We start from the raw sequence: 8,195 nt of genomic DNA, 5'->3' as shown, positions 1-8,195 counted from the left end.
GACTTCATGAACCTTGGATTAGAGCCGTCATCATGGGCCCGGCCTCGTAACAGAGTGGTGAAACCCAACGGTCATCAATTGGTAATTTCAAATATTGACAGATTTTATAGTTTAGATTTCATTTATTTTATGAAAAATATTTTTATATTTTTTGACGTTGAAACACTAAAAAAAATTAATTAATAAAAAATATTTTTTTAAGTAAAAAAAATAATTTTAAGAAAGACAACTTCCTTTTTAGAAATAAGAAAGTTATTTTTCATACTTTGATATATATATAAATTTATTAATAAATTTTATTTTTAAATTAAAATTAAATAATAAAAAATAAATTATTTCATTAAAAAATATCTTCTACAAAAAATACTTTTCAAATATAAATTATTTTCTGTAAATGAAAGTTTAGATTTCGTTTGTTTTAATATTTAAAAAGTATTTTTTAGAAGATATTTTTCATATTAATTTGGATTGAAAAAAAAAATATATTAATATATTTATATCGAAAACTTAATAAAATTTTCAAAATATAAAAAGTATTTTTTTAAAGTCATTTTAATTAAAATGAATTAATTTTTTCATTTAGCTATGAAAAGGTTTTTTCATTTATCAATTTTCTGTATGTTCTAAGCGATAAAAATTATGAAAATATTTTTCTATTTATTAATTTTTCAATTGTTTCACATAATTTTTTTTAAAATATTTTTTACATTTTCTAATATTTGAAATATTATAAAAATTAATCAATAAAAAATATTTTTTAATTAAAAAAATTAAATTATTTTAAAAAAATATTTTCATATTTTTTAAAAGAAAAAATTATTTTTTATATTTTGAAAATTTTATTAAGAACTCTATATAAATTTATTAATACATTTTACTTTTTAATTAAAGAAATGGAGTCACGAGAAAATTTTTATTAATATATGGAAAATAAATATAAATAAATTGTATTTAAAAAATATTTTTAAATATTTTCTAACAAAATAATTTTTTATTGTTTAATTTTAATTTAAAAAATAAAATATATTAATAAATTTACTTATAGAGGCTTGAATAAAAATTTTAAAGTGTAGAAAATAACTTTTGCTTTTAAAAGAAAGTTATTTTTTTTTTAAATATCTTAATTTTTTCTTAATTGAAAAATAATTTTTTATTAACTAAATTTTTTGAATATCCAAATGTCAAAACATGTGTGATGCGACCGAGAGAGAGAGTTGTGTTGTGATTTGTTACACCTGCAAGAAAGAGAATGTAGGTGGTTGACATCTATAACAAACACTCCAATACTCAAATTAGTAAACGGGAGATTATGGCGAATATAAAACTTGAGAGTAGTTATGTAAGAAAATTGCATTCCTTTGTATCTGTGATCATTAGCTTTTATCTAATAAGAAGATGGGTTAATATAGTATTCCTGAAAATCCAATAATTATGCGGCCGACTATTTAATAAGAGATTTCTCCAGCTAATTGATCAGTGATCCCGCGATTACAGACATAATAGGGATATGCTAACTTGTGCTTGTTAACGGTAACTTTACGCCGAGACTTGACCTCTTTAGGGGAGAGCGAGTCTTAGTGAAAAATCAAGTGAAATGGTGTCTAGGTCTTCGTTTTCTCGGGTGAGACTAGGTTCCAGCTTATTAGATCCTTGCCACGTGACTCTATTTTATAGTGACAACTCATAGCTCACTTTGAATGATTCTTGCGTGATGCGGAACTCAGGATCAACTTGTGATAAAAAACCCCATCACACAATTTGATAAAGAACAAAGCAAAAATATCTTCCAGAAGGTTGCTCTACTACACCCCTAACCAACGAATGTGACTAGAAACATAGATAATGGAGCGAAGGTTGCTCTACCACAACCCCAACCAACCAGTGTGATTAGAAATATAGATAATAGCATTAGAGGTCCCCAGTTGGTCTTCCATTCTTCAGATTCAAAGGTGACAGTCGTCTTTACGGTCTAGGTCATGTGACTACTTTAGATTGGTTTGTCCCTGTCCACGTCGCTTCGATGTTTCCTGTCTATTGATTATGACTGTCTTGTTTATCGAGTCGCATTCAAGACTTGTTGGTGAGGCCACCATATAAGAATTCTTTCTTTTCTCCCAGGTATCACCACCATCAACTGTCGTTCTTCTCTTTCTTTCATACTTTCCCGTTTTTAGGGTAATTTCTGTTTTGTCTTGAATGAATGGGAACAATTTCCTTTCTTCCCATGGATGACCAGATTACGGCAGATGATACCATCATGGTCTACGAAGAGCAGTTGAAGGTAGGTCTTCATGATCGGAAAGCATGCTGTCCGACTTGCAATCAACATGGCTGTATTGAACTTTTATAAAGGGCCTTGTGTTGGCCATGGTGTTGGCCTTTTTGCATCTTCTAGTACAAGGTTCCTGGAGAGTGGATTAGATTGTGCAAGATTGATTTTGGGAAGGTAGTTGGAGAAACTACTTCTATATGAAAATTTTACCAAGATAGATGATGTTTTCTCGGAGGACAAGGTCAAGCAAGAGGGAGAGGAAAAAGTTAAGAAAAATCCCACTGACCGGATCTCTGCTAATAATATAATAGATATAGAAAATACTAATATAATAAAGACTTAGAGGAGGAAGCTAAAGATCTCCCTCGCCCCATGTGATCTTTTGTAATGAAAATATATATTTTGCATATCTCGTCATTATTTTTATTAGGTATTTATATGTTCTGTATTCATCCCGTACCCTTGTCCAATTGTCACAACTAACGACTTAAATAATCTTTTAACAATTGGCTAAGGGGTTACCGCCCAATCAACCCAAAAAGCTGGTGATCATTGTTTTTTATCCAAAATGGGGGCTAAGGCAAGTTCACTTAGCAGGGTCTAATACTCGGTTAATGATCAAAAAATAATTTGGAGAATTTTTGCTAAACAAGATTAATACTTGAGCATATGGCCTGGCAGACTCCTGCCTCTTAAGCATAAAATGCCTTAGAGAAAATTTTCAATATAGAACTTATACCCGGTCGCACGTTTTAAGGCTTGGTCATAAGAATCGCCCTAACAACTTTAATCTCTGACTGACACCTTCATCTTTTAGGGATTGACACCCACAGGTTCACTTATCAATTGCTTGTCCAGTAGCCTAGCATAAGATACTCTGTTTTGCTAGACTAACACTCGGATTGTGGCCTGGCGGAACCAGCCTTTTGGCTTGGCATGAATGCCTTTTTTAGTGGGACTAACACTCGATCTTCTGGCTTGGTGGAATCCGCCTTGTGGTCTAGCATAAATGCCTTAATTAGTGGGACCAACGGCTGAATTGTGGCCTGATGGAACTCGCCTTGTAACTTGGCATGAATACCTTTTTTAGTGGGACTAACACCCGGTCTTCTGACCTGGCGAAACTCACCTTATGGTCTGGCATGAATGCCTTGATTAGTGGAACTAACGCCCAGATTGTGGCTTGGTGGAACCCTCCTTGTGAACTGGCATGAATGCCTTTTTTAGTAGAACCAATGCTCGGATTGTGGCCTGGTGAAACCCGTCTTGTGCTTTGGCATGAATGCCTTTTTTAATAGGACCAATGCCCGGATTATGGTTTGGCAAAATCCGCCCTATGGCCCTCAATGAGTGCTCTTTAATATTTTTTCGAAGAAGGCAATCACATCGTTCCTTGTCACCAAAGAGCACAACATATGAAAAAAAATACCTTATTTACTGTTATTGATAAAGTATCCTCAATTTAAAAATATTTCAGGAGTGGGAAATGACTTGTCCATCTAATTTGGCCAGCTTATAGGACCCTACATCTGTTCATTTAAGGACTAGACCCCACATTAAAAGCACACGGCATGAATTTACTGTTAAATATTATGAATATTTTGGCATTTTCTCGTAGAAACTCAACTTGATCCGAATTGAATTGCATATCTTCGGAATTTTCTGAAATTTCAGGGCGTTGTATTCTAAAGCTGCTTACTTGGATTTTCACGGGGATAACTGCCTCAGTACTGTATACAAGAAAAAATGGCGTTTCTCCTGTAGTTGTTCTCAGGGTTGTTCTGTATGCCCAAAGTATGTGACATCTTTGATACTTCTAAATAAGCTTCTTCGCATCTTGCATTATCATTGGCCAATAATATCCTTGTCTGAATGCTTTTCGGACAATCATCCGAGCTCCTTCATGGCTCCTGCAATCACCTTCTTGAATATCTTTTAAGATTTTCTGGCCTTCCTCTTCTGTAACACAATGCTACCATGGTTGAATGGAGGACCTCTTGTACAACTAGCCATCAATTAGTGCAAATTTAGAGGATTTTCTTATTATCTATTTGGCCAAGAATTATCGGCTGATAGATCATCCTATGTCAAAAACTTGTATACAGGCGTCATCCATAATTCCCCTTCCTCTATAGGAAAAGACTCTTCTTCGTCAGTTGCTGGAGTGTGCAACTCCTCAAACTGAAATGATTGAGTCAAGTGCTGTTCACCTGCCGCCGCCATTTTAGCTTGAAAATTAGCCTCCTCGTTATCACCTCTAGCCACCTGGTTCACAGTTGCTCTGCCTGTCTTTGATTTTCTTTATTAAGGATCGAACCTTTTTCTCGTATTTGACAAGGCTTGATTCTCAGACTTTAAATTATCCCTAGTATTGATTAACAACTGATTGTAAGTCACTAAAAATAATATATTTTTGTATACCTAATTTCTTGATTATTTTTAAGGCTATTATTATAGCCTCGTACTCGGCTACATTGTTAGTAGCATTGAAGGCCAGTTTTGCTGCATACTGAAACCTTATCCCGGTTTGACTCTGCTAAAGGATCTCAATTCCATAAACTCCAGCTCTGTAAGCCCCATCCACCCAAACCTTCCACTCCTCCATGGTTGATTTAGAGGATTCTGAAAGTTCTAATGGCATAGTCATTTTTGCAATAAAATTGGCTACTGCCTGGGCTTTCACGGCCTTTCTTGAAATGTATCTGATATCGAAGATTGACAATATTATCGCCAAAGTGGATAGCTACCCTAACAACTCCAGCCTATGTAAGACCTGTCATAGAGGATAATCTATCCTAACTTTTATAATATGTGACTCAAAGTATAGACGTAGCTTTGTGGCTGACATTAGGACTGCAAACGCCAACTTTTCAAAAGGAGGATGGTTTAACTCTGCCCCCTTCAAGACTTGGCGAGCATAATAGACTGGGTTTTGCTCTCTGTTATTCTCACGAACGAGTATTGAGCAAACCGTTTCCTGCATCACAAACAAGTATAGAAACAAAACCTCGCATTCGACATGTGAACTTAGCAATGTGGGAGATGATAAAAAGATTTTCAAACTTTCAAATGCTTCTGCACATTCTTCCTCCTCCACAAACTTACCTTTGCCTTTTAAGAATTTAAAAAATGAAAGATACCTTCTGGCCAAGCATCTATAAGAAGATGAAGTTAATATAGTATTTCCTGAAAATTAAACGATGATGTGGTCGGCTATTTGATAAGAGATTTCGCCAGTTAATTGATCGGTGATCCCACAATTATAAGCGTAATGTGGATATGCTGGCTTGTATCTACTAACGGTAACTTTACAATGAGACTCGATCTCTTTAAGGGAGGACGAGTCTTGGTGAAGAATTGGGTAAAATAGTATCCGAATCTTCTTTTTCTCGGGTGGGACCGGATACCAACTTATCAAATTCTTACCACATGACTCTATTTTGTGATAACAATTCATGACTCACTTTGAATAATTCTTGTGTAGCATTAAAATTATTTTTATTTAACTTTATCTGTAACATCCTAAAAAAAAAAAAAGAAGAGAGATAGAAAAATTAAATTTTAATTTAAAGCCAAGTGGCACAACCAAAAAAAAAAAAGAAAAAGAAAAGAAAAAAAAAAGAAAGAGAAAAGAAGAAAGAAGAAAAGGCTAGAAGAGAGAGAGAAACTCATTTCTTTTCCTCCATTTTCTCCTCCTTCCTCTGCCGAGAACCACAAAAAAAATTTACATTCTTCATCTTTTCTCTTCTATACCAAAATTGCTTCAAAATTTCACCTCCAATTAATTTCCCATCTTCTCCCAACACCTTTCCAAAGAAGAATTTGAAAAAAAGAAGGGAAATCAAAGAGAAATTTCAAGGGTGAGAGGGGAGTGAATAGTAACCAAGGGTTTGGAAATTTGAAAGGTATGTTAGGGGTTTTTGTTGTAGGGTTATTTCTTATCATTTTATGTGAATATTTATGAGAAATAGTGTATTAATGTGATTTATTGGTTTATTTTTTTTCATGAGAAAGAAGTGGAAAGGAAAAGTGGAAGTTCCAAAGGGAAAGAAAAGGAAGAGTAGAGAAGTAAAAATTGTAGAATATTTTGGAAATTCTAAGGTTTGTGCTCAACCCCATTTGAATCAATTCAAGAATTTGTTAATTAGGTTTTATTTGAAATTTTACTATCCTAGTAGAAGTAGACCAAGTGAATAATAGATTAATTATATTTGTATAATAAAAGTTTGAGAAATAATAGATTTAATAGATAGAAAATTCTAAAATTTATATGTAATTTAACTAAAATTTAATTTATGGATATAATGAAATGACTCTATGTTCTTTGAGAGAAAAATAATGTGGGTGGATATAGTGACAATAAAAAAAAAAAAGAAATTAAAGTGATAAGAAAAGTTAGATATAGTGTAAATATGATGTTTACAATAGAAGATAAATCAAGATCTGCATCAACCCAGCCAGAGTTACATCATCATCTATATTGGGGTATATTTTGTAAATTTTTATATGAACTTGATTTTGGAAATATGGCATGTACATAAGGTTTTAGAGATAAAGTTGAATATGGTTTGAAACAGATATAGTTAAATATTTTAATTTTGGTGTAAATGTGGATGATTAGTATAAGTTTCTGTGTTGAGATTAATGAAATGTTATGAAGCGTTTGATCGAAATTGAAACTGTTTTGATGTTGAAAGAAGTTTGGGGGTTAAGGTTGATATTGATAGAAGTGTGATATTACTTTTCACAGGTGAAATTAAGTCCATATTTTAGGGGAAACTCTGCCGGATTTTCAGGAAAAAAAAAAAAAAGAAGTCATGATGTTCATGATACAAAGTAAAGGAAAGATAAGAGTTGTTACAAATGTAATGTCTCCGACTCGATTAATTAAATAATCGGGTAGGGGTGTTACATTATCAATTTATAAAAATTTAAAATAAGTCAATAACATTTATGATATTTTTTTTTCTAATAATTATCATTATTATAATTGATGATCTGAGATTCAGAAAATAGGGTTTACAAAGCGTTCTGTAAGCTTAGCCAAAAAAGCCCCCTGAGAATAGAGTGTTTCCTCCTTTTATCTGTTTCTATTGTCTGTCAGTGACGTGTAACGGCCTGCCTTCCATTGGGCCACCTGTCTCTGCCATACTGATACGATCGTACGAGGATATCAGATTTCTGCCCCATACGTAACAACCCCTGATTTTCCCCGGGTGCGCATGCAAATGGTCCCATAAGGTGAATGGGCTGAACTCCTTTCTGGTTCCGAGCGGGGCCGAAAGATAAGGTTAGAGAGGATCTGCTCGATGGGCCGTGAGGGCTGTGTAATACCCGGCTAGAGTCCGGCATCGAAATTCTACTTTCCGATGGAGTTTCGGATGTCGGACGTCTCTAGAAGGGTTAGAGTGATGTTTTTCTAATATGTTTTGGTATGTTTCATAGTTTTAAAGCATAAGAAAATGAGTTTTTGAGTGAAATGAACCAAGGCAGAAAAGCCAGGTTCGGCCGCCGAAGTTGAGGTTCGGCCGCCGAACATGCATGGCTTTCGGTTTCACGTGTGGCCGCTGAAGGTGGTCTGGCCAGCCACCTATAAATGGCCCTCAGTCGGTTGAAAGGATAAACATCACCGTTTTCTTTCACTTGCTGAGGTGAGACCCTGTCCTTTGTGAGTATTCTTTCATGTTTTCATCTAATCTTGCAAAGATTTGATTAGGTTTTATGTTATTTTGAAAGTTTTAAGCTAAAAACTCAAAGTTGTGAAGTTTGGAGAGTTTGAAGGAGAGGTGCTCCAAAACTCCACGTTAGGATCGTTCAGCTTCTTGGTTTCAAGAGGTAAGTGAAGATCCTGAGCTTATTTTTATGTTTTCTGAAGGTTTTATGTGGTTTTGGGGGAGAGTTGCATGAATAGGGTTAATTGTGA

General features: G+C 34.1%; 1 long non-coding RNA gene across 1 annotated transcript; it reads left to right on the top strand.

Moving 5' to 3' along the window:
- The first annotated feature begins 5,841 nt into the window (after nt 1-5,841).
- Nucleotides 5,842-6,708, top strand: LOC122721610. Its single transcript, XR_006348294.1, has 2 exons — nt 5,842-6,177; nt 6,287-6,708. It is a non-coding gene; the product is annotated as an uncharacterized LOC122721610 (long non-coding RNA).
- Nucleotides 6,709-8,195: the final 1,487 nt, after the last annotated feature.

The sequence above is a fragment of the Manihot esculenta genome, chromosome 13 (assembly GCF_001659605.2).
Source record: "Manihot esculenta cultivar AM560-2 chromosome 13, M.esculenta_v8, whole genome shotgun sequence".
Classification (NCBI taxonomy): Eukaryota; Viridiplantae; Streptophyta; class Magnoliopsida; order Malpighiales; family Euphorbiaceae; genus Manihot; species Manihot esculenta.
The sequence above is the reverse complement of the archived record's forward strand: the minus strand, read 5'-3'. Positions and strand labels throughout refer to the sequence as shown.